The following is a 25,529-nucleotide window of genomic DNA, read 5'->3' on the forward strand; positions in this document are numbered from 1 at the left end:
CTAGCCCCACACTTAGCAATTAAAGTACAGTCAACCAATTTGATTCCTAGGCCCCTATAGAACCATGTCATAATGACTTCTACGACAGTGCTTATTGAGTGATGCGTGTCAAGTATCTAGTAGTTAAAGCGACAAGGTTCTATAGTGGCCTAGGATTCTAATTGGTTGACTGTACTTACACCGTGCTCAAGAGGAACCCCCAAAGATTTTAACTGTGTATTATTCCTGATCATTTTTAAAAACTAAAATTTCCTTTTAATTTTTCTGGAATTTGCCTAGTTTCGGAGTAAATACAAATAAAAAAAAATACATTTTTATATTTTTACTGTAAGTAAACTAAAGCTGTAAAACGTCTTTTTGGGGTCGATGTTGCTACTATACGGCCTAGTGTAAATATGCGCCGGTTTCAACCAAAGGGTAACTTATTTTTGGTTGTCATAAAATCAACTTTATCGATAACCAACAACGTGGTACCTTTTAGTTCAGAACGTCACAATACCTTAATTGTCAGATACTTACTTATGAAAAAGTGACAAGTAACATTCTGCAAAAACTAGACTACGAAAAATTGTCCCAATTCTTCAATTAAGTGATAGTTTTCCATTAACATATCGCGCCACTAATCACGCCATTTCCCGTAGGGGTAGCCAGACACCACGGATTTCCACTTGCTACGATCCTGCCATACCTCTTTCACTTCTTTCCAATAACATTTACTTTTTATATACAAATACATTTAAAAAATCTAAATAAGAAACAAACACTTTTTTTTTGACGATATAGACCTAAACTCATATCATATTTTTAACTTCTATTGGTCTCAGAAATGCGTGGTAAAAATCGTTCGGATCCCTCGTGAGACCTCGTATATTAAGACTTGCCATTAATTACCATAAACTACTCTGACAAGAGTATACACCCATACTTGTATACACGGTGTAACATGAGGAAACCGAAAGATTTTAACATTGTGTTCCTGATCACATTTAGAGACTAAAATGTCATATAAACTTTTCTGAATTTCACTTAGTTTCAGAGTTAATAGCAATTAAAAAATAACGTCTTTTTACTCAGTGAAATACGATGGTATTGATGGCATTATGGGGAGTAGTCTAAATATTATTATTGATAAAAATGATAAATGTCAAAAAGTGACAAATACCCTTTGCATAAACTAGGTTTAAACAAATTCGTAAAAATTAATTTTCAGGGAAAGTTCTACCATTAACTTTTTATGTACAAATACATTCAAAATTTGAAAAAAAAAACCAAAAAAATTTTTTTTTTGTCGTTATTACTTAAACTCATATAATATTTTTTTCTTTATTTGGCCTCAGAAGTGCGTGTTTAAAATCCTTCGGTTTCCTCGTGTGACACCGTGTATATAAGCATGCATTTTGTAAAAAAAGGGACATCTATAACCTATAAACCTAGTAGAGGCCAAAATTTTCTTGGGCAAATTGGGGCGGTGGTTGAGGGAGAGGGGTCATGACCCTCGTTCCGGGTCATTCCTGATGCAGAGGCTGACTATCGCGATTCAGCGTGGTAACACGGCGAGCGTGATAGGCACCTTTGCGTCTGGGAGGGCTCGGGACGAGTTGTTTGATTAGTTTTTGTATTTGTGTCTTTCTGTTTGTTTAGTTTTATTTCTATTTAGTTTATAGTCCATTTTAATGTTTTATTTTAGAGTAATTAAAAATGTAATAATTTTTAAATAATAAAAAAAAACCTTCATTGTGTCAATAACATACTAAAAATCATGTAGAATGGAAAATATTTAGAAGTGGAAAAACGCTTTCATTTTTGGTATGATCGATCACAAATACTTTAAAAGAACATCGGACCGACAGCGGCACTTTCAGTGGTTGTAGTGGTGGTCGGCTTCCTCCCCTTGTATTCGCTCGGTAACTTCGATGTCCTCACCATGACGAAGGCGATCACAGCAATAAACATTAACACGCTCACAGTCGCAAAAGTGAAAATGAAGATTTTAAATTTGTTGACGTTTTTAACGCCGTAAACGGTCTCACGGCCGCGTTGGTTCAGACGGGACTCGGAAAACGCTTTACGCTCCATTTTACTCTGTAACAATAAAAAAAAAAATATAGTTAGGTCGAGGGGGCAAACTGATCCTTGCGAGCATTCTCGGCTCCGTTCAGCTCAGCATTGCTACGAGCAAATAAATTATTGTTTGTTTGTTTGTTTGTTTGTTTGTTTGAGCAAAGTTGGCACAACTTGACGTCCCTTTGCGTGCACAACCACAGATAAGATAGTAACTTGAATTTTGACAACCCAAAATAACCGAAAGGGACAGTGCCATAGATTGGAAAGGGACAGCATGATTCGTCTCTGAATCGCTGTCAAACTTCGGTTTCGTAGGTAGTTTCTTTTCTGTGCGGTAAATCTTCGACTTTACTGACAAGTTTGGCTCTGAAATTACACCTGTCTCCAGAATAATGGGTTCGGACCTCCCTAGACGAAAACTGGTCACGGTCGATGCGCCTACTATAAATGGATGTGGGTGGGTGGATTCCCCGGCCTGCAGCTGCGGTGTGGAAGCTCAAACCATCCAGCAAATAATTCTAGACTGCCCTATAATGCGTTATGTCGCCGGTCCTCCCGAAGACCTGATCACCCTGAGCGACGAAGCCATAAGTGGCTGACTGGTCTATGTACATGCATAGGGTAACGGCACCAGTCATGGAACATTTAAGAGCAAATTGTAGCATTTGTGCATTTCCCCTGATACATGTAAAAATTCTACTCCTTAGCGTGTTAAAAGTGGAATGTCCTCTCCGTCTTTTATGTTTCAGGCGTATTGTACAAAAGATACTGCAATTTGTTTCCACATAATCAACAAATCAAAACTATGTTTTTATCTCCAGTCATGGACCACAAAGCTCCAGTGATGGAACCCCCGGTAATGGAAAGGAACCAATGATGGGGCATGAGTACATGACCCATGAATTAAATTATTTTTATTTTTACAATATGTTTGCCATATGTTTGAATATACAAATAAAAATGGACACAATGTACCAAAGTAAGGGAAAATGAAAAAAAATTAAAAATAAAATTAAACAAAATTAGCCTATAAGTTTTCTGGATGTTTGTGTGTGTGTATGTAAATGTTTATGTTTAGCCAGTATGAATATACGGAGGTGAATTTGAAAGGTTGGCACGGTTTTCTTTTGCTTTCAGTAATAAATAAATAAGTAAATATTATAGAATATTCTTTCACAAATTGACTAAGCCCCACAGCAAGCTCAAGAAGGCTTGTGTTGTGGGCACTCAGACAACAATAAAAACTATTTTATTATCAATTTTTCAACAATTTTCACAAAAAAGACACGTCATGATTGCGTACCCTTTATCTAATGTTAAAACAAAACAAACTATAGTGACGCTATCTTTAGACTTTAGAAACCAAATTACAGATACTCACTTTGCTTGTTCTTCTTTCTACACTCGACATCATACACAATAAAGCCAATAACAAGGGAGCCCATCAAAGCCACTCCTACAATATATTTCAGCTTATCGTAGTACTGGTCTAAAAACCTGTGGATGCACCCAGGCTCGTTCATGTAAATCCTCATCATCTAAAATTTAGATATTTAAACGGGTCACTCACAAGTTTTAAATCAACTTAAATACAGTCACTTACGAATTTAAGGTCAAGTATCTTGTTTCGTTAGGATAACGAGGATATCTTGATGGCATTTTGTGAAGAAAGTTTAATGATGTTAGAAATATATTTATTAATTTGTCACCATCATCAGTTTAACCCTTTTCCAGGCCATAGTATGATGTATTATAGGACATTATTACACAAATTGACTAAGTCCCACAGTAAGCTCAATAAGGCTTGTGTTGAGGGTACTTAGACAACGATATATATAATATATAAATATTTATAAATACTTAAATACATAGAAAACACCCATGACTCAGGAACAAATATCCATGCTCATCACACGAATACATGCCCTTACCAGGATTTGAACCCGGGACCATCAGCTTCGTAGGCAGGGTCACTACCCACTAGGCCAAACCGGTCGCCATATACACGGTAATATATTTTTATAATTGGGTCTCAATTCTTTTCATTGTCTTGTTTCTGCCCACTCCGTAACGCTTGTATTTGTTTTTTCTATCAAATAAAAAAAATTGAGTGCTATTGCATATCATTCAAAAAATTTAAAAAATAAATTTCATCTCCTACAAAAGCTACACTTCGTCACATTTTTACGGACAAAAAACTAGACAACGAAAATAAAGACCCAATATCTAAGTAATCTGATTTAAGGTGCAAATTAAAATGTATTTTCGCAAGTTTCGCAAAATGATATTCGTTCACAAATTAATCATCAAAACATATTTATTTGGAATATATCTATTAATTGGATTTTTGTGAAAACCGTCTGGATTAGTTCGCTCTGGAAAAGGCTTAAATAGTAGATCGATATGTTAAATTCAAATATTTTAACTAAAAGAAATTAAAGAGCAATATTTGATCAAGATTGGAACTCGCGAGCTTTCGGTACACGGGCCCAATCGCTCTAACCAACTGAGCTACCGAATCTTGTCTGACCCGTGCGAATTTTTCCAGTCAGAGCGATCGAAAAGTCGTCCCGAAAGGTCGCGAGTTGCCTGAAGCGATGAGTTTTCAATTTTCCTTTTAATTTAGAAATTTGTGATACTACCAGCAGACATATTTGTTTAGCAAATAAGTTTTTGCCAAAAATTTAATTATTGATACAAGCTTTTATCGCTGACTGTACTTGTCTTTCCACAGGCAATTAATACTCATCGAGACAATTCTAAAAACCATAAACACAATTAAGTTGCGTTGTTTCATCTCAGAGTTCCTTCGGCCACTTCCTGTCTCCATCATCAGATCAGCTTGATGGTACCATAATATTGCATTGTCACCCGACTTCCAAAAGTATGCAAATTTTAAGCTCAATTGGAAATAAGGAAGTGGGTCAAATGTAGCTTCTAAGATTTGACCCACACTTAATTACATACATACATACCAGTGTTGGCCAAACGTTAATTGCAATTGACAATTAACCATTACAAATTGAACCGTACACCGTAACGGACGGTTACAGGTTACGGTTCAATTTGTAATGATTAATGGTCAATTGCATTAATTTTTCGGCCAACACTGACACATACTATCAAGGCAAGTTAAATAAAATCTTGTAAAAATTGTTGCCCCAAAAGTAATCAAACGTAACGTTACGCACTTTGTCGGCTTTTCTGAGTACACAGGACAGCGTATATAACAAGTGTAAGGATGAGGCAACCCAACAATACGCCCGCAATAATGTATTTTGCTTTTCCAAACTTTTCGTCCAAATACTTGCGGAGCTTCGCTGGATCCTCCATGCAGAACCTGTTTAAAATAAATAAATTTTACCGTTTTTTTTACAATTTCGACGTCACACTCGTAAAGGGCCTCTTGTATCCTTAGCTATCGATTTCCATAATCTCCTAGCCATTTTCTGCCACAGAGACTGCGTTCTACCGCTGAGAGCGTTGCTGGTGTGATCTCAGGTGACTGATATAGGCAATTTTTGCAGCGAATGTGCGACCACACTCGCTGCATGTCATCACCCCTTTTACATAATTGTAAAGTATGGCCACAGGTGGTCTGGCCTTCAGTTCCTCGCGCTTAGCGTCGAGTTCTGTGCGCCGCTTAGCTTCAAATTGACGCACCTGCGTCTGCACAATATGCCTCCAACGTGGACGGTCACTGGCTACTTTCCGATGTCGTTTGCTCTATATGAGCTTATATGCCGCTTGAACGCATCTTTACATGACAAGCCCTGGTCGCCTTACTTTCCATCAGCTCGCAGTAGAAGATGCGTTTCGCGACTCGGTCTTGGGGCATGCGGGAGACGTGACCGCACCATCGTGACTGTCCTCTCATTCGGTAGGCTTCTATTCCAACGACATTTCCATCATGATTGGACTTGAAATTACCTATAGAGTTTGTTTGGAAAGAGAAGAGCCGTGCAATGTATGGGGTCCAATACATTCCACGACTCTTCTCTTTCCGAACAGACTAGTATTTTTTTATATAAAAAGTACTGTCCAATGGAATTATTATGGAACGCTTGTTTCTTTGTTGCATAGAGAAACTATAGCATTATTTATTACTTTATAGTGACCCGTTATAAAATGAGTGTCTAAACCTCGAAAGGAAGAAAAAAGAATGATAGTTTGTGTCATCCACAATGGCGCGCAGATTTGTGTGTTGTCAAATCTAACATTGAATAAAATGACAATATGAGTTAAGGCACGCGTCTTCGTGAATGGCACGATCTATATCTCAAAGACGACTGCACTAGATTCGGACCAAGCTGACTCTGCGTGGCATTTACAATGACAAAGTGGGGACATGACAACATTAATGTCAAATATCTATGAAAGTATGACGTTTATAATGGCACTCACTCACTTTGTTCTATCAAGACGGTGTAACACATAGATATACTATAGTTTCCATAGATATGCAATACGCGTGCGCCCGTGAGCGACAGAACATACGCAATGCGACGAAGTTAAAACACTCAAGATTCCTGACAACATACCAAATATAACCTACGTGATTTGGTCGGGTTATTTGTTAAAAAAATAAAATAAAGTAAGACTGTGACAAGAACAAACAAAAATAATACTTTATCTGCTACTCCTACTGAAAGATACATAAGACTAACCCGTTCGGTGATTTCCCCCCACCGCTCATATCTGGTACAGTAATACTATAGACTCATAATAGACTCCAAATGTAAGAAAAAGAACAAAAATAAACTCAAGTACGCACCCTATATACACAAGGCAGCGTAGATAATGAAACCGATCACGAGCACGCCCAGCGATACGCCAGCGATGATGTATATGTATTTTTTGTTCATGCGAGTTCTGAAAAATAAAAACAACAAAATAGTCTTTAATGTTTATCCGCTTAGAATTTTTGATCGAGCGTGCTCGTGTCGCCGCTGGTACGAAATTACACGAAGTTTTATCTTATTTGTCAGACTGCACCGGAACGAGCTGGATATTGTATGTCTTATATATCAGACTACGAAGGTTAAAAGGGGCCAAATTCGCTGTTTTACGTCGCTATAGCAAGCTTGAACGTTGTATAAACAGTAAAGTTCTGTACACAATATTTTAACTTGGTAATTGTTATTTAATTACGTTTACTGATATTTCAAAAACATACCGTATAACAAGTAAATAATTATTCCGGGAACCCTTTTCCCGAGTTAAAATCCGTATAAACAACTTTACTATGCAACGCTTAGACGATAAACTTTAACCAATAGTGAATAATCATGTACACTTCAATTGCGTCGGCCGATTTTTCAATGATATAAATAGTTTTTGAGAAATCGATACTATTTAACTTCGTGCGTTGCTACAGCGCGCGGGTGTCTGAGCGGGCGAAGAGGGGCAGTCGCCGCTTGGCCGTCGAATTGGGAGCCTGTGTCACTCGACGCGACGTGCGCTCAATAATTCTCTGTGAATTGATCGTACGATTTTGACTTTTGAGAGTTTTGAGTAAGCGAACGGACAGAATAATTTGCGTCTGCAAAATAAAGTTGTAAAGGTGAAGAACGAGGAAGGGGGTCGAGGGAGTTTGAACGCGCGACGTCATTCAGATAGGGGACGGCCTTAAAGGAATAATGGAAAACTCGCCGCTTCGGGTGTGATTCGAATCGAATTTGGGACCTTTTGGAACACTGGTCCAATCACTCTTAACCAACTGAGCTACTAAAACTTATCAGAAGCATACGAACATCTCCATACCTTCCCTTCGTTTACAAGTCTTAGGCAAGCGCGTAGCGACATCAACCGCAACAATAAAAACAGTGCCATCTAGTGAGTTTATAGCAAAACTATCTCGAGAGAGAACTCTTCCAATTAAAAAAACCGGTTCATCTGTTACCATTAATACAAATGGCATAGACACACAGTTACGCGTTACTCTGTAAATACTTAAATAATAAATAAATAGGGAACACAAGGGAACAACACAAATCAACCTAGCCTCACATTAAACTTAAATAGCGTGTGTGACGCGTTATATATTGGATGTCTAAAACTAACATACATATATAGTACATTAGGGCAGGGGAGCGAAACTGATCCTAAAGGTTGTCTGGAAGAGATCGCTTTTTAGCGATAAGACCGCCTGTTGTTTACCTCTTCTTTATATGTTGTATTATTTGTACTGTTTCTGTATTGAGGTGTGCAATAAAGAGTATTTGTATTGTATTGTATCCTTGCGGGCATTCTCGCTTCCTTTCGGCTCAGCATTGCTCCTAGCAATTATTATGGTTCGCACAACTTGACGTCCCTTTGCGTGCGCCACAGATAAAATAATTGACTTGAATTTTGACAACCCTAAATAGCCGAAAGAGATTGTGCCATACATTAGAAAGGGACAGCATGATTCGTCCCTGAATCGCTGCCAAACTTCGGTTCTGTAGGAAGTGTCTTTTCTGTACGGTAGTACTATTATTCTGTGTATAATATTGTTCTGTGCCTGGGGTAGAGAAGTAAGAATTACCTCAGAACACAGGTGACCTGAGGCCTTCTTTGGCAGAGGTGTATATACTGTTTTTAGGGTTCCCTACTCAAAGGTTAAAACGGGACCCTATTATTAAGACTCTGCTGTCCGTCCGTCTGTTGTCTGTCTGTCTGTCACCAGGCTGTATCTCATGATCCGTCATAGTTAGACAGTTGAAATTTTCACTGACGATATATTTCTGTTGCCGCTGTAACAACAAATACTAAACAACAGAATACAATAAATTACCAATACAACAAACGTGATTTTTTTGCAATTTTTATAGATAATAGTACTGAACCCTTCGTGCGCGAGTCCGTTTCGCACTTGGTCGGTTTTTCTTTTCGACGAAGCCGGAAAGCGGCAACTTCGTTTAGGGCAGCGGGCCGGAAGTTGCTGCTTTCCGGCAGAAAAAAAAATCTAGATAAAATCAACCGTTCATCTGATCTCGATAAAGAAGATTTTTCTCGGAATAATTAATTATTTATGTTCGTCTATCCCAAAAACGACTGGACTAAAATAACCCTTTTCCAAGCATAGTACGATTTATCGATCAGATACGCGCCAATAGAAATTCAACTTTAGCATTCCAATTTAAGGTTCAAATTTCATTGGACTCTCAGTCAACATGACTTGTCTTCAAAAGAAGCTGAATTAATTAAAATATATTTGGACTATTTGGAAAAACCTTGGAGATTGTTGCGGTCTGGAAAAGGGTTAAATAAAAAGTAAAAGAAAATAAATGTAAGTACGTACCCTAATTAATTACACAAGGCAGCGTAGATAATGAAACCAATAACGAGCACGCCGAACGATAAGCCAGCGATGATGTATATTTTTCGGATGTATTTTTTGTTCATGCGAGCACTGAAAAAAAGTATTCAAATTAAAGCAAATATTGAAAATTCATCACTTCGGGTAAAGATAATTTGAAATAGAGGTGTATTATCAAAGAAAACTTTGTAGCCACATTAATTTACTCTCATACTTCGACACATGGTTAAAACTTTTAGAACGCCATATGACTTAGTCCTAATTCTTTCACTGATATGTGTTAAATTTGTTAAATATCAAAAAGTGGCGCTTTGACAATCCACCTCTATTTCAAATTCTCTTTGCTTCGGGTATGATTAGAACTTGCGACCTTTTGGAACACTAGTCAATCGCTCTTAACCAACTGACCTACCAAAAATTACCAGAAACGTGTGAACCCCTCCAGCTTCCTTTTGTTTTCGAAATCATTAATTATTTATGTTCGTCTATCCCAAAAACGACTGGACTAAAATAACCATTTCCAAGCATAGTACGATTTATCGACTACATACAAGCCAATAGAATTTCAACTTTAGCATTCCTATTTAAGGTTTAAATTTGATTAGACTTTCAGGAAATGTGACTTATCTTCAAACTAATCGTCAATGAATGAATGAATAAAAATATATTTTAGTATAGGTTATTAGGTATAGGGTATATTGTATAGGTTAAAATAAAAATTAAAAGAATCAAAATAAATGTAAAAGTAATGTCATAAAAATGCACCGATGAATGTTATCGTCGATGGCTCTTTAACAATAGTGTAAATAAACTAATAAAATAATTAGCAGCAAGGCTCGGAAACCGGTTCGATTTCAAAACTTGGCGCAAAACCTAAAAGGTGAATTTTGATTTAGTTCGAAAAACCATTATTCCATAAAGTTCTTGCCAGATTAACCGGTTTAGAACTCTAAAAACCGTTTTCTTCCTATGTAGGTGTCTTTGTTTACGCGGCACACCAATAGGCCGGAGGGCCGTCTCGTCGCTCGTTTTCTAAGCATTCGCGTTCTTATGAAAGTTCGGAGTAAAACCAAAATAAACCGGTATTTACCGCTATTTTTAAAACCGGTTCAAACAATCTTGATCCCGGTTACTTTTCTACATTTTAATGTTTAAATTTTAATTTCAAATTTTCCTAGTATTCCAACTTTTCATTTCGTATAAAAAAAAAGATTTATGTAACAAAACATTAATTCCAAAGTAAATACGATTTGTGCCGTAAATACGATACAAATCTATGAAATTAAATTTTTCTTTGAAAAATTGGTGATAAAGTTTCACCCAGAAACACAAAGTATCATAAACATGTATTCCCACTTCTTATATCTATGGTATTCCCACTACAAGGATGGGACGTGCGGCAAAGCGCTTCATACCTCTTTTTCGTAAAGATAAAGTTTTATGACCAATCGGTGACGCCCTTTTAGCGTGGTCGCTAGTGACCCTGCCTGTGAAGTAGGGAGGTCCCGGGTTCAAATCCTGGTAAGGGCATTTATTTGTGTGTTTATCACAAATATTTGCTCCTGAATTATGGACGTTTTCAATGTATATATTTATTTATATATAGCTATAAATTATATATATCGTCCCACAACTCAAGCCTTATTGAGCTTACTGTTCGACTAGGTCAATCTGTGTCAAATTATCAAATAATATTAATCGGTGCAAATTATATTTCGTCAAGTATACGCACCCTATTTACACAAAGCAGCGTAGATAATGAAACCAATAACGAGCAAGCCGAGCGCTATGCCCGCGATGATGTATAACGGCTTTTTGCTCTTGCCACTTCTGAAAAGAAAAAAAAAAATGGTCCAATCGCTTTTAACCAACTGAGCTGAAAAAACTTTCCAGAAGCTTACAAAGCCGTCCATACCTTCATTTTGTTTTGCAAGCCTTAGGCAGGCACGTAGCGACATCTACCGTTATAATGAAAACAGTGCCAAATAGTGAGTTTATACCAAAACCGGTTTATCATTATCTCATATCTGTTACCATCATCTTCCTCGCGTTGTCGCGGCATTTTGCCACGACTCATGGGAGCCTGGGGTCCGAAGGAAAACATCGTGAGGAAACCGGACTAATTCCAACAAGGCCTAGTTTACCCCCTGGGTTGGAAGGTCAGCTGGCAGTCGCTTTCGTAAAAAACAAGTGCCTAGGCCAAATCTTGGGATTAGTTGTCAAGCCCATCCACATGAGCCGTGGCAAAATGTCGGGACAGCGCGAGGAAGAAGATAGAAAACTCTCAATAGTTAATTTTTGGTGTATCACTTGAAGTACAGTCCAATTTCCCGAAAGACCAATTTAATTTGAACTTTAAATTGGATTATTAAGGTTTAAATTAAATTGAAATGTATGTGGTCTATACAAATCTTACCGTACGAAAAGGGTTAATAAAATGTAAATAAATAAAATATTATAGGTAATCCTTACACAGATCGACTAAGCCCACAGTAAGCTCAAGGCTTGTGTTGTGGGTACTCAGACAACGATATACATTATATATAATATAAAAATACGTACATACATACATAGAAAACACCCAAGACTCAGGAACAAATCACACAAATAAATGTCCTTACCCATTCGAACCCAGGACCATCGGCTTCATAAGCAGGGTCACTACCCACTAGGCCAGACCGGTCGTCAAAGGGTACACCGCACGGATGCTACTTGCCCGTGTCATGGGACGCATGCAAGAGTTGATGAAATCTAAGATGACAGACGGTGTCGCCCCCACAGGATGGGCCCCCGCAATCAGCGAACTCTAAGATAGCTTAAGGGCAATATCAGTATGAGGACTAAGGGTGTAAAAATACGTTTTTTTGTCCAACTGCTGCTATTTTTTTCTCCCTTTCCAATCCTCCCTGTGCTGAGCAAGATCCCGCCAATCCCGCTGAAACGCATCCAAGTCGTCCCGCCATCTCTTTCTCGGACTACCTCTGCCACGACTACTCCCAATTGCACTGAAGCGCAAGCTTGTCGACATATGCATCTTGCCCATCCTGACCCACGGTGCCCATACCTGGTCATTAACTGCGGCGCAGAAATCACGGCTCAACGTTTATCAAAGGGCAATGGAGTGGAGTATCCTGGGTGTCCGAAGATCTGACAGGGTGAGGAACGCAGAGCTTCGCTCCAAAACCCTTGTCATCGATGTTAGGATGAAGACCGCCAGGCTAAAGGGGGACTGGGCTGGATATGTCTGCCGAATGAATGATGACAGATGGGCCAAAATAGCCACTAGCTGGTAGCCCAGAGTAATAGTAGGAATAATTTAAAAAACCGGACAAGTGCGAGTCGGACACGCCCACCGAGGGTTCTATACTTTATAGTATTTATGGTTAAAGCGGCAACAGAAATACAGCTGTCACGGTTCATAAGATACAGCCTGGTGACAGACGGAAAGCCAGACGGACGGACAGAGGAACCCAATAAATTGAAAAATTCACTGTCTCGGGCGAAGCTTGAACTCGCATAAGGCAAGCTCGAAGACGCATATGGTGAACATATTCGCTGTCTGCAAGTGAAGTCTCGGTAGCTTAGTTCGCAGAGCGATGGGCTATTGGCCCAGAGTCGCGAGTTCAAGTCTCGCCCGAGACTGTGAAATTTCCGACGATTAATTTGTCTCTAAGATTTCTAGATATTTCTGTTAAAATTAATTTAAAAACAGGAATCAATGGACATACCTACGCACCTCACTTCTTACTTTTGGTCGAGCACACGATAGCGTAAATAATCAATGTAAATACGAGTATTCCGAGAAAGACACCCGCTAATATATATTTATTTCTATTGTAGTTCCTGTTCATGCAAGTCCTAAAAAAATACACATTTCTGAATTAAAGGTAAATTTAAAAAAATCACAGCTTCGGGTGAGGCTTGAACTTGCGACCTATATAACTTGAGGCTCCGGTGCGGTTAAGAATATTTTACGGCAGATGACGCTATGCGGCTTTAATGCATGTAAACAAAAAAAAAAGAATGGAAAAGGTCCGGTGTTGCAGGCGTACATAGGCTACGGAGACTGCTTACCATCAGGCGGGCCGTATGCTTGTTTAGTAAGCTTCGGTAGCTCAGGTAGTTCAGAGCGATTTGACCGGTGTCACACAAAAATAAATACTTTATTGAAACAAGACTGCAATTTTTTTGGGATACCTACCTATGCTCGACTGCAATACCTTGATCCAAGAAATATATACTGGAATATTTAATTTATTTTTGCGGTTGGAACATTAATTGCATGTAAAAATACGCAAGTAAGTATAACGGGTTAATTAGCACTGATTGACTAAATAGCACGTTATCTTTTCGCGGATAAGCAAAGTAATATTTTTTGCTTTTAAATAGTATAGATTTCCGCAAAGTAATGTCTGATTCTGTACCCCTAGTGTAAGTTTTATCGACATCATAACGTGACGAACGCGTTTGCGTTAAGTGTCATTTTGTATAGGATTTTGAGTTTCCAAAACGTCCCGCTTGGCGCGCTCTTTCTAAATCACATACAAAATGAGACTAAACGCAAACGCGTACGTCACGTTTCGAAATCGAATTTATTTACACTAGGGGTACAGTTCATTATTTGGAAAATAAAACTTTATATACCTAACTTTTTTTCTTCCTAACATCTAATCTTTCGATTCCAATAGGTCTCTGCAACGCTCGAGTAACTACACATTTAGCATCGCCGGCTCGCAGCTATTAAGGATTTGCCACACTGGATGCGTTCTGCGGTCTGCGGTCAGGTCAGGTCAAATTGAAATGTATATAATGACCTGACCGCAGACGGCAGAACGCATCCAGTGTGGCAAATCCCTTATTATTATTATTAGGGGCATTTTCACTTAACCATGTATATGAGTCAGGCCAACATAAGTTGTCAGCGATTTTGATAACCCAGACGGTGCAAGTGCCAAGTAAACGTAGAAGTTTGACTTTTAAAATAACCGCCTGTGCTATCAAAATCGCTGCCAACTTAGCTTGGTTTGACTCTATTAACGGCTGTTTAGCAATCGTCACAAACCTGTGGGTTATGTCCAACCCAGGGGCGTAGCTACCGCCGTATCTGCCGTATCAATTATACGGGGCCCCCGGGCCACGGGGGCCCCCAACGTGCGTTTTTGTGGGAAATCTTTACCCTTCCTAAGGGCCCCCAAACAAATTTTTATACGGGGCCCCGCCAAGGCACGCTACGCCACTGGTCCAACCCCATACATTTTGTGGGCAAAGTGACAGTTAGACGTGACTTAAAAACAATTTAAGTCGCGTTTTTAAGTACAAGTAAAAATGAAAATGCCCTTAGTAGCCATACCCTGGAGGACAAATATACTTCTGTTCAGGATCCTCTTCGGCACCAGGTTGACCCGGCGGTACGCTGGGGTTGTAAGGTATCGTATTCTGTGCGGTACCAGCTGGACCCGGCGGTATGTTAGGTATCGTATTCTGTATATTCTGTTTGGTACCACCTTTTTCCATATTATACGTAACGCTTCTTCATTTCATATAATTGTTATTTCAAATCTGAAAACGTCGTTTAAAATTAAGAGCGTAACTTCGATTGTACAGTCAGCGTCAAATACTTTGTAGCAACCAAAGTAGCCAAATAGTTCGGTACACCATATATTTAGTATGGTGTACCGAACTATTTGGCCACTTTGACTGCTACAAAGTATTTGACACTGACTGTACAGTAATCTGCAGAGATAACTGGCCCCCATGCATAGAAACTTGTTTGCAGGAGGGTCAGATATCTCTGGAGCTTACTGGACGTAAGCGGCTTTTAGGTGGCGAGTTCGTGTGGTGTGATTCTAAGAAACGAACAGAATCCAAGCTCTAGGGTGCAGAACAGGGCTAGATAGTCTAGAAAAGCTCATAATCACAGGCCGCATGGCAAGGAAGCGTAGGGATGGACGTATAGCCATGCTATGGGCGGACAGAATAACGACAGAGACAAAAACCACATTTCAGGCTAGCATGCGCCGGGCCCAAGATAAGGCGGCTTGGAGACCACTGGTGAAGAGTGTCCACAGTCGTCACGTCCCTCAGCCATGAGGATACGACAAGGAAAAAGGGTGCAAGCGGGTTATTTACCAGATAATTTGCTATTAATTTTACAATGGGTTTGAAATTTATTTGATGCAACGAAACACAAGTTGGTAAAAACGTAATAAAATTACAATATAATTTAAAAAATTGCCCTAAGTAGTGATCGCTTAGTGGGGTGCCCAGAAGACTGGCCACATTGCCTCTCTGGATAACAACGCTGATCTGCTGAGTGCAATATTGCCCAGCCCTCTCGTCACCCGAAGCCTTTATAAGGCGTTTTTCTAACTCCTCATCGAGGCATCACGCGCTAGACCACCACCGCTCAGAAATTCAACCCCAAACGCAGGAACTATGTACTCGTAACTAAAGTCAGAGCTGGATGCCAAGCGCGACGATATAAAAGCCAGACCACCCGCGGCAATGCACTATTACACAAATGGTGTGCACACATGCCCGCAATGTTCGCGAACTTTTGGTAGCAAGATCGGCTACGTCAGTCACTTGCGAGGACACCAGAGACAGCAACGGAGTTGATACTTGATAGCAGTCGCCGTGGCCGAATCGGCCATGGAGTATTATTATTTTAAAATCAAAGCAGCGATGTTGATAGCATAGCGACCGTGCGCGTTGGAGTGTCTGCCATCTTGTGGCCCGAATAAAAACAATAAACATGTAAATTTACACGTCACGTGTTTTGTTGTGCATGGTAGGTTCTGTCATCTTGTGGGCTACATCGGAACAATAAACATCACATTTACGCCTCGCGCCAGAAATCTGACGGCTCTTGTGCTGCCCCCTACAGTTCATGCACGCTCCCTATAGCCACTCACATGCTTCATATTTTTCAGTGACTTCTATTATTATAATAAAATAAGGGTGACAGCTGGTAACTACAGTTATCAAAAGCAAGTGAGTGGATAAACTGTGCAAGTGTTAACGTCATAATTTCACAGAAGTTTGACAGTTACAACACTTGCACAGTCTGTGCTATCAAAATAGCTGCCAAGTTGGCTTGGTCTGACTCTACTACCAAGGGGGACTGACGAGGCTTGGGGGTTTCGGCCGAGGATGCGGCCGCACCAGCGCCAACTTTGGTGCTTTGGTGGTGGAATGTGGGACAGCGCTAGGGTATGTAGCAGCCCATACAAGATGCCAGCTCATGATTCAATAGTTTTAAACTTACTTTGAGACTTTATTTCAAATTCTTACGTGTGTAGTCACTCTTTTAAATATTATACATTAAAAATATTAACAAGTACACATATCACCATAAGATTTTCACGTTTGCGAAACACAAGAGTCAAATAACAAATAATTTATGATAAACTATCGCATATTTGGTATAAAATTGTAAACCACTAATTTGATTTGTCAAAAGTTAATTTGACAGACGAAAAGAAAACAGAGATTAGAAAAGAGGTATATCCTAAAGCACAGAAAGACCTTGCGACGTTGACTGAGAAGGTTGGTTTTTATCTACAGACTTGGAGCAAAGAGAATTTGAAATAGAGGTGGATTGTCAAAAAAACTTTGTACTCACAGTAAATTTAGAGTCCTCCGAGACGAAATAATATTCTTATATGCAGTGTCTATTAACGTATTTATATCTATCGTTAAACGGCTGCGCAGACGCCGACAGCCACACTGTATAGAATAATATTATTATTGTTCACATCACCTAATCGGAAAAGGACTTTTTCTTCCCTGCTAGGGGGATTCAAAGTGGCTCTTTTCTGTTCTATGACACTTTTTTAGCATTCTATTTTTTAGCTTAAATAAATATTTTTGACAATATTTTTTCTCTCAGGGGGTGAGATTTCCATCTTGGGCGTTAACATTTGAATCCCTCACTACGCTCGGGATGCGGATTAAAAATAAAGTAAGCTTTCATTTGATATAATACACGATTAAATAACAGATGAGGGTATATTATTAACACCACTTACTCACCTGTTAATGCCTGGCAATCCCACATGACAGTTGGGTTGAGGGTCAACTCTACTTTTTCAATTCTGTTGGGTATATATTTTTTAAATAACAAATCATGAAGGTACATAAAAATAATATATTTTTCAAACTGTCCGAACGCAATTTAATTAGACAACCTATGTGCAATATTATCTATCATTTATTTCTTATCACTACTAAATAACAGATGAGGGTATATTTCTAATACCGGATCTCAGACCATAGTAAAACGGGTCATGCACGCTTAAGTCCAAGATTGTTCAACATGTTTCGCTCAGCGGTCTTGAAACGTGTGCACGCGTTGGCGGACCGATGCAGACTGCGGGCTGCAGCTCTCAGCGGCCAATTACTCGGCGCGGGCGACTGCGGCGGCAGGGGAGGCGAGGAACTACCGTCATTTTCGACATAATGTCAAATGATTTGCGCACAACAGCGGTTCGGTCACGGAAGTTATATTATTAAAATACTAGTTATAGTTTCGTCACCAGTAGGTAGATTATTAAACAGACGATTAATATTAATCCGATGCCTGCACAGACAAATATGAAGATCGTAAATTTCCCCGCATGCTTCTGGCCGTACACAGGCCCTCGCACGCGGAAAGGGGATGCTGGCAACGGTTTGTCTTGCTTCATGACCTGTAACAATGGTAGATTGTGTCACAAGGGAGCAAAGTTACATATTTACGGCGTGGGCGTATATTGAATCCTGAACGATACGATGGATTCTATAATAGGATCCCGAGAATCGTAATGGATTCTAAAACAGAATCCTGAGCGTAGTGAGGTATTAAATTGTTAACGCCGAAGGTGGAAAAAAATCATTTCTCATGTTCTGAAAGAGGGTCATTGTTGTTCTAAAAAGTGTGCAGAAATATGTTTCTGCACTAAAGCATTTTACTTTCCAAGTAACAATTTTTCCTTTTTTTACGATAAGCAATTAAAATATGGTTTCAAATGCACTTTTTATACAATTTCCATTTTTATATTTAACTCCCCTTATTGAAATAAATAACGACACTTTTTAACCGACTTCAAAAAAGGAGGAGGTCCTCAATTCGACTGTTTTTTTTTTAATTTTTTTTGTATGTATGTTACTCGATATCTACGAGAATCGTGAACCGATTTTCAAAAAAAATTTTTAATCGAACGGGTATAATATAATAAAATAAATAAAAACATTTATTTCAGACCAAATTGATCCATATATGGTTAGTTACAGCGTATCTTAATAACTGTATAACCCCGAGATGGTCCCGTTGGCACCAAGTCGGGGTCTGATGATGGGATCTTGGAGAAATCGAGGGAACTCTTCAAATGTTATACGAGTAGGTATATGTATAGCGCTTTTGGTAGTTTCTGAAGTCGGTTATATTTTTTGTTAAAAAGTTTTATTATACCTAAATGGTTATTTGAAAGTACCCTCAAGAAATGCTATAAAAATTATACTTAGTCATGTTTTTTTCATCTTCGTTTTAAAGTTGTAGGACTTGTAGGTCGTCGCTTGCAGAACGAGCGGCCTACAACTCTTATTAATTTGTTTTATATTTTGCATTTTCATGTAGGTATTTTACTTTCCTCGTATTTGAAATGAAAAGTAGAGCGTTTAACTCGGATGAAAGGAAACATTGCAGCCTCAGAATATTGCCAAACTACCTCGGCAGAAATGAGTGCCTTTCATCCCTTGGTTGACAGTCTAGTATTGACACATGGGTACTGCTTTTCACATCCCCTAAGAGAAAATTATTATGATTGAAAATATTATTTTAGCAAGTCCTATGAAAAATAGTGTCTTTGAAAAGAAAAGTGTCACTTTGATCCCTGCTAGCAGGGAATAAAAAGTCCTTTTCCAAATATGTGATGTAAAAAACTAATTTGAACTAGAAGCACTATCCGTAGAGTTGGAATTCTGTAGACGTGAGTATAATTCCTTTCTACTGTATAGATCGTGTCGTTCACGAACACGCGTGTCTTGAGTCGTAATGTCATGTTAATAAAGGTTAGATTTGACAAATCTGCGCGTCACCGTGGATGACACGAACTATAACAACAGTAAGCAGCGTTGGAAAGCGTTCCCATAGCGTAAGGCCCTCAACACACGGAGCGTAACCGTATCGTAATACGCGCGTAGAACGCGAGCGCTACGAGCACGGATAAGTTCAAACAAGTTCGAACACGAAGCGTCGTCGTAGCGTAGCGTATGAGATTTCTGTCGTCATCATGACAGGCGTAGCGTAATACAGGCCCAAAAAACAAAACTTCACGAAATATGACGAGAAAGCTTACGCGACGCTTAGTGCTCAGCTCAGAACTCAACTATTCGTAACGTTTTTACGATACGCTTAGTGTAAGACCTGAGTGGACGCTCGAGTTAGGCGTGCAGCGGGGCGGGGCGTGCGGCGTGCATGTTAAACAAATGAGACTCATATTGGTGTCCTGAGTCGACGCTACTCAAAGCGAATGCCGAGCGGGCAAGTTTGCGGGCAATGCAGCGTCGAGCGGGGCGTCGCGGAGAGGTTCAAACCTGTTTGTGATTTGCAGCGGCGATAAGAGCGTGGAGTCATGTCGTGCAAACGTATTGTATTGTTGTAAAGTTTGTATTGTATTATTGAAATACGATATAAACTAGCATTTTGGGTATCATCTCACACTTTATACAAAAATAGACTGTATAAATAAATGGAAGGCAAATTAAAGTACTTATTAATTTACACTTTTAATCCATTGCATCTTAAGGTATCCTATAAAGTGGGAAATTCTCCAAACCGTCTTCTTTACGACAATAGGACCTTGTTTTGTAGAAAAAAACACATGTTGAGCCATAAAGTCTTTTCTAAAAAGAAATTGTGGGGAACTAGCCTAATGAGAGAAGTAAAACCAGCTAGTTTCCACACTAAATATATATATTGTCAATAACGGCACACAAGAGTCACAAGCACAAAGAGAAGAAATAAGAGTACAAAGCACAGCACAGTATAGTTGAAGAGAAACTTAAAGTAAGCACAGGAGATAGAAAAAGCACATAAGGATAGCGTACATAAAAAGAAAATAAAACTATAAGCGCTATTCGGCGCGCAGCGCAAACCGAATTTAATCCCAAATGTAAGCGAGTCGGTGCGTAAGCATTGACCGTTACTCGGGCGGCGCGAGCGCATGCGTCCAGCCTCGAGAGTGGATATCTGCCGACTAACTAGGATTTCCGAGCGCGCACGAATGCATGCTCGGGTCGCCGATCTACGGCGAAGCGAACCGAGCGATAAGGCAAGTTCTTGTTCACCGCGCTCGCGTCGCGCGGAACCGTAATGGCGTTTAAATATAATAACATTAATATTATTTATTAATATATTAACAATTAAAATATCTGTCGCCACAAAATCAAGAATGTCGTCCGACGTCGATGCCATGGTGATCTATCTCATGCCCGCCCGCCCCGCTGTACGCCTCGCTGAACGCTCCGCTCCGAGCGTCCACTCAGGCCTTACACTTACGCTTACGCTTCGTGTGCTGAGGGCCTAAAATGTAGTTGAAGTATGAAGTGTTGTTTTTGTACATATTAGCATGTTGTATAGTGTTATTTGTTGTATAGTAAATACAACAAATAAAAGGTTACGCTAGATTGATTTGTGTAAGATTGTCCTAGTGTATTTATTTAAATTGGGTTGAATTTTGTTGAGAAAGCTATGATTCAAAATAAATGGAATTTTAATTAGTATGAAAGGTTCTAATTATATTGAAATGGAGTGTACATTGTAATGCACACTGGGCATTACAGAAACGAGGGCCGAGGCGCAGGCAAAGCTAGTACACTTATATCCAATAGGAGATGATTTAACACTTACCAAATAAAACTAAACACACGCTAAAATAAGAAAATTTTAAATGTACATAACACAACTTCACAATTTACTTGCACAGACATAAACTCGAAAGGTATTTAATGAATTTAAGCCATGTTAAAAATGTTTAAAAATACAAAATAAACACAAAATTTTAAATGACAAATAATAACGTCCAAAGTGACAGATGATCACAGATGATTCGTAGCTATGACAGAAAAATACGATATGAATTTTCTAAAATATAGCAATGCTTAAGGCCTCCACAAACGTCTCGATAATAGCATGCGATTTGCGCTACATTGCTTCAGCACGTTGAACCTATCTTGGTCCCTATGACAGTTATTTATGTGATAGTCAGCAAACGAGCAGACGAGCCGCCCGATGGGAAGCGGCCATCGTTGCCCACGGGCGTAAGCAACATCACAGTAGCCACTTAAGCGTTTATTTTTATATGGAGTAGCTATCACGTAAAATAATTGTAAAAATGTAACATTTATGTAATAAAAATACATCATAGTCATCATAGGGATTATAATTCGAAGCGATTATTATTTATTTATTTATTTAAAATTGGATTCAGACAACAAGGCCCATATTACAAATATAGACAGACTAACATACATATGCATACATTTTATAAAATTAAAACTTAACACTATTTAGGCGACAAAACGGCGTGGCTCCGTTGGCATATGCCGTATTATGAAGGCAGTCATCGAAAATGCTGCGGCCTTGCGATTTGTTGTATGGTCTGTGTTTTACGAAAAAAAAATGCATATTACTCCTTAGACACGTGCATTTTTCTTCAATTATAGCATCATATAGGATATAGGAGTCATTGAAAAAGCGGCCAAGTGCGAGTCGGACTCGCCCATGAAGGATTCCGTACCATTTATGACGTATTAAAAAAAACTACTTACTAGATCTCGTTCAAACCAATTTTCGGTGGAAGTTTGCATGGTAATGTGTATCATATATTTTTTTTTAGATTTTTCATTCTGTTATTTTAGAAGTTACGGGGGGGGGGGGGGGACACACATTTTTCCACTTTAGAAGTGTCTCTCGCGCAAACTATTTAGTTTAGAAAAAAATATATTACAAACCTAAATATTATTTTTGAAGACCTATCCATAGATACCCCACACATATGGGTTTGATGAAAAAGATTTTTTAAGTTTTAGTTCTAAGTACGGGGAACCCCCAAAATTTTGTTTTTTTTTTCTATTTTTGTGTAAAATTCTTAATGCGGTTCATAGAATACATCTACTTACCAAGTTTGTACAGTATAGCTCTTATAGTTTCGGAAAAAAGTGGCTGTGACATAATCGGACAGACGGACATGACGAATCTATAAGGGTTCCGTTTTTTGCCATTTGGCTACGCCTACGGAACCCAAAAAATTACAAACTTATGATGTAATTTAACAAGTTCAACGTATATAATCTTAATAAGGGGTATTATTACTGCACTGTTCTGCCGCCAGAGTGCAGCACTAGCACCTTTCGCAAACCATAGAGTAACTTATACATACTCGTACTGTGCCGTAAACTGTTATCTGACAAATTTTTACAGATAATAAATTTAGTTATCTTTATCTGTCTCTTTATCGCTCGAATATGCAAGAGTGATAGAGAGGTTAGATAACGAAATTTCGATTTTCTTGTTTCGCCGTAGACCCTTAGATTGTGATGGATTGTGGTAGTGGCGCCCCCTATGCAGAATTTCGCGTAATATTCCCTGTTGTAGGATTACTGTCAGATAGGATCCCTTATAATATGATCAAAAAAGGAGTGAGTGCTGAGGTGACGAAAGACAGAGGAGAATGGAAGAGAAGAACATGTTGTTCCGACCCCACATAATGTGCTGGGATAAGGGCAGGAGGAAGAAGAAGATCGTATATATGGGATCCCTTATACACCGTGGGCCAATTAAACCCGACAGATTTCAAAGGTGTATTCTTGACCGCATTTAGAGACTAAAATGTCATACAATGTTTTCTGAAATCGGTCTTGTTTTAGAGATAATGACAATTTCTGTGAAAATTTGTTTCTTTTATAACTTAGTCAAAAACGCCTTTTTAGCTGTGACGCTGCCACTATGTGACTTGGTTTAGACATACCTACTGACAGATATTAAAGTTTTAAAGTAAACTCGCAATTTTCGTCTGTAAATAAAAAAAAACTACTTATTCGTTGTAATGATTTTTTTTCACCAAGGTGTAAAAATAAATAACGTGTCGTGTGCAGAAAACGCAAAAAGAAATTTTTTTCGGCAAAAAAAAAATTATTCTTTGGCGAATTTGGCCAAAACTCATGTAACATTTTTTGCTCCTTATGACCTCAGGAATGCGTGGTTAAAATCTGTCGGGTTTAATTGGCCCACGGTGTATATGATCATATACATATAAGGGATCCTATTTGACCTATAGTGACTGTGACTGTACATTCAATGTTCATTGTACTTACCGCCAGCAAAATAATTTTAGGACCCTAAAAAAAGTTCTAACAAACTCCAATATATTGAACTTAAACCCTACCATTCCAGATCCAGAGCGGAGCCCAACTGGGGAAGTACCTCCACCTTACAGAAAACAGCAGCCAAATAACACTAGACCCTACTCATAGTGTTGTGTTCCTGCCGGTGAGTAAAGTTGCCAGAGCTCAACGAGGGGGGGAGGGGTGTTAGGGTCGGCAACGCGCATGTAACGCCTCTGGAGTTGCAGGCGTACATAGGCTACGGAGACTGCTTACCATCAGGCGGGCCGTATGCTTGTTTGCCACCGACGTAGTATAAAACTTAAACCCTTATTGTGCTTGTTTTTTGTTCGTTCGTTTCTATCGGAGCGGCCGAGGTGCTCAAAAATATCTGAACACGCACCCTAACGCCTTGACAATAGAGGCATGTCGGAGCGGCCAAGGCGCTCACAAATATCTGAATATTTGTGAGCGCCTTGGCCGCTCCGATATATCTGATGGCGACTGTACATTTTTTTGCGACAATAAATGACTTTATTTATTTATAAACGACCGGTTTGGCTAATGGGTAGTGACCCTGCCTACGAAGCTGATGGTCCCGGGTTCAAATTCTGGTAAGGGCATGTATTCGTGTGATGAGCATGGATATTTGTTCCTGAGTCATGGGTGTTTTCTATGTATTTAAGTATTTATAAATATTTATATATTATATATATCGTTGTCTAAGTACCCTCAACACAAGCCTTATTGAGCTTACTGTGGGACTTAGTCAATTTGTGTAATAATGTCCTATAATATTTATTTATTTATTTACTTAACTATTTAAATCTACAACTCGAAGTTAGCGAAGACGTCCGTGAGCTCGAAGAGGAAAAATATGACGATGACAGCTATGGCAAGGCAGATTATACACGTGGCCACCGTCCCTGTACAGTCAGACAAATATTAAACGCGTGAGTATCGTGAAACTATAAGGTTTTCTAGTTGACTACGGAACCTTAATAAGTTTTTGGCAAAAATTTCATTTTTGGTACAAGCTTTTATCGCTGACTGTACTTTTCTTTTCACAGGCAACTAATACTCATCGAGACAATTTAAAAAACCCCAAAAACCATTAGGTTGCGTTGTTTTGCACAGAGTTCCTATGGCCACCTCCTGTCTCCATCATCAGATCAGCTCGATGGTACCATAATATTGCATTGTCACCCGACTTACATATGTATGCATCAGCTTCATCGGAAACCGGGAAGTGAGTCAAATTTAACTTGCAAGATTCGTCCCATACATACTGACAGGGCAAGTTAAATAAAAGCTTGTACAATTAACCGTCAAAAATATTTTTTACACACAGTTTTATTGCCGACAGCACTTTCTCTTTTTTGTATGTCTATCAAGTACTTCTCGAGACCTTTCAAATGAGCCTAAACTTAATGTGTTTTAGTTTTCCCATCGTTGAGTTCCTTTGGCTACCTTCCAACTGCATCATCAGATCAGCTCCATTTTAGTATACTATTGCATTGTCATCGGAAATACAGAAGTATACCAAATTTCAGTTCAAACAGACACCAGTACCCCTAGTGTAAATAAATTCGATTTCGAAACGTGACGTACGCATTTGCGTTTAGTCTCATTTTGTATTGGATTTAGAAAGAGCGCGCCAAGCGGGACGTTTTGGAAACTCAAAATCCTATACAAAATGAGACTTAACGCAAACGCGTTCGTCACGTTATGATGTCGATCAAAGTTACACTAGGGGTACAGGAAGTGGTTCAAATTTAAGTTACAAGATTTGAAGCACATA

General features: G+C 39.0%; 1 long non-coding RNA gene and 1 other non-coding gene across 3 annotated transcripts; one reads left to right on the forward strand and one right to left on the reverse strand.

Moving 5' to 3' along the window:
* Positions 1-859: 859 nt before the first annotated feature.
* LOC133532652 (uncharacterized) lies at positions 860-17,258 on the reverse strand. Of its 2 annotated transcripts, XR_009801733.1 has the most exons (7): positions 16,632-17,258; positions 14,715-14,923; positions 13,101-13,222; positions 11,097-11,194; positions 9,347-9,457; positions 6,839-6,936; positions 860-2,082 (listed from the first exon to the last, which is right to left on the reverse strand). It is a non-coding gene; the product is annotated as an uncharacterized LOC133532652 (long non-coding RNA). The 2 variants fall into 2 exon arrangements; XR_009801734.1 differs by lacking the exon at positions 13,101-13,222.
* Trnan-auu (transfer RNA asparagine (anticodon AUU)) lies at positions 12,935-13,006 on the forward strand. Its single transcript has one exon. It is a non-coding gene; the product is annotated as a tRNA-Asn (tRNA).
* Positions 17,259-25,529: the final 8,271 nt, after the last annotated feature.

Source organism: Cydia pomonella, chromosome 27 (assembly GCF_033807575.1).
Source record: "Cydia pomonella isolate Wapato2018A chromosome 27, ilCydPomo1, whole genome shotgun sequence".
Taxonomy (NCBI): domain Eukaryota; kingdom Metazoa; phylum Arthropoda; class Insecta; order Lepidoptera; family Tortricidae; genus Cydia; species Cydia pomonella.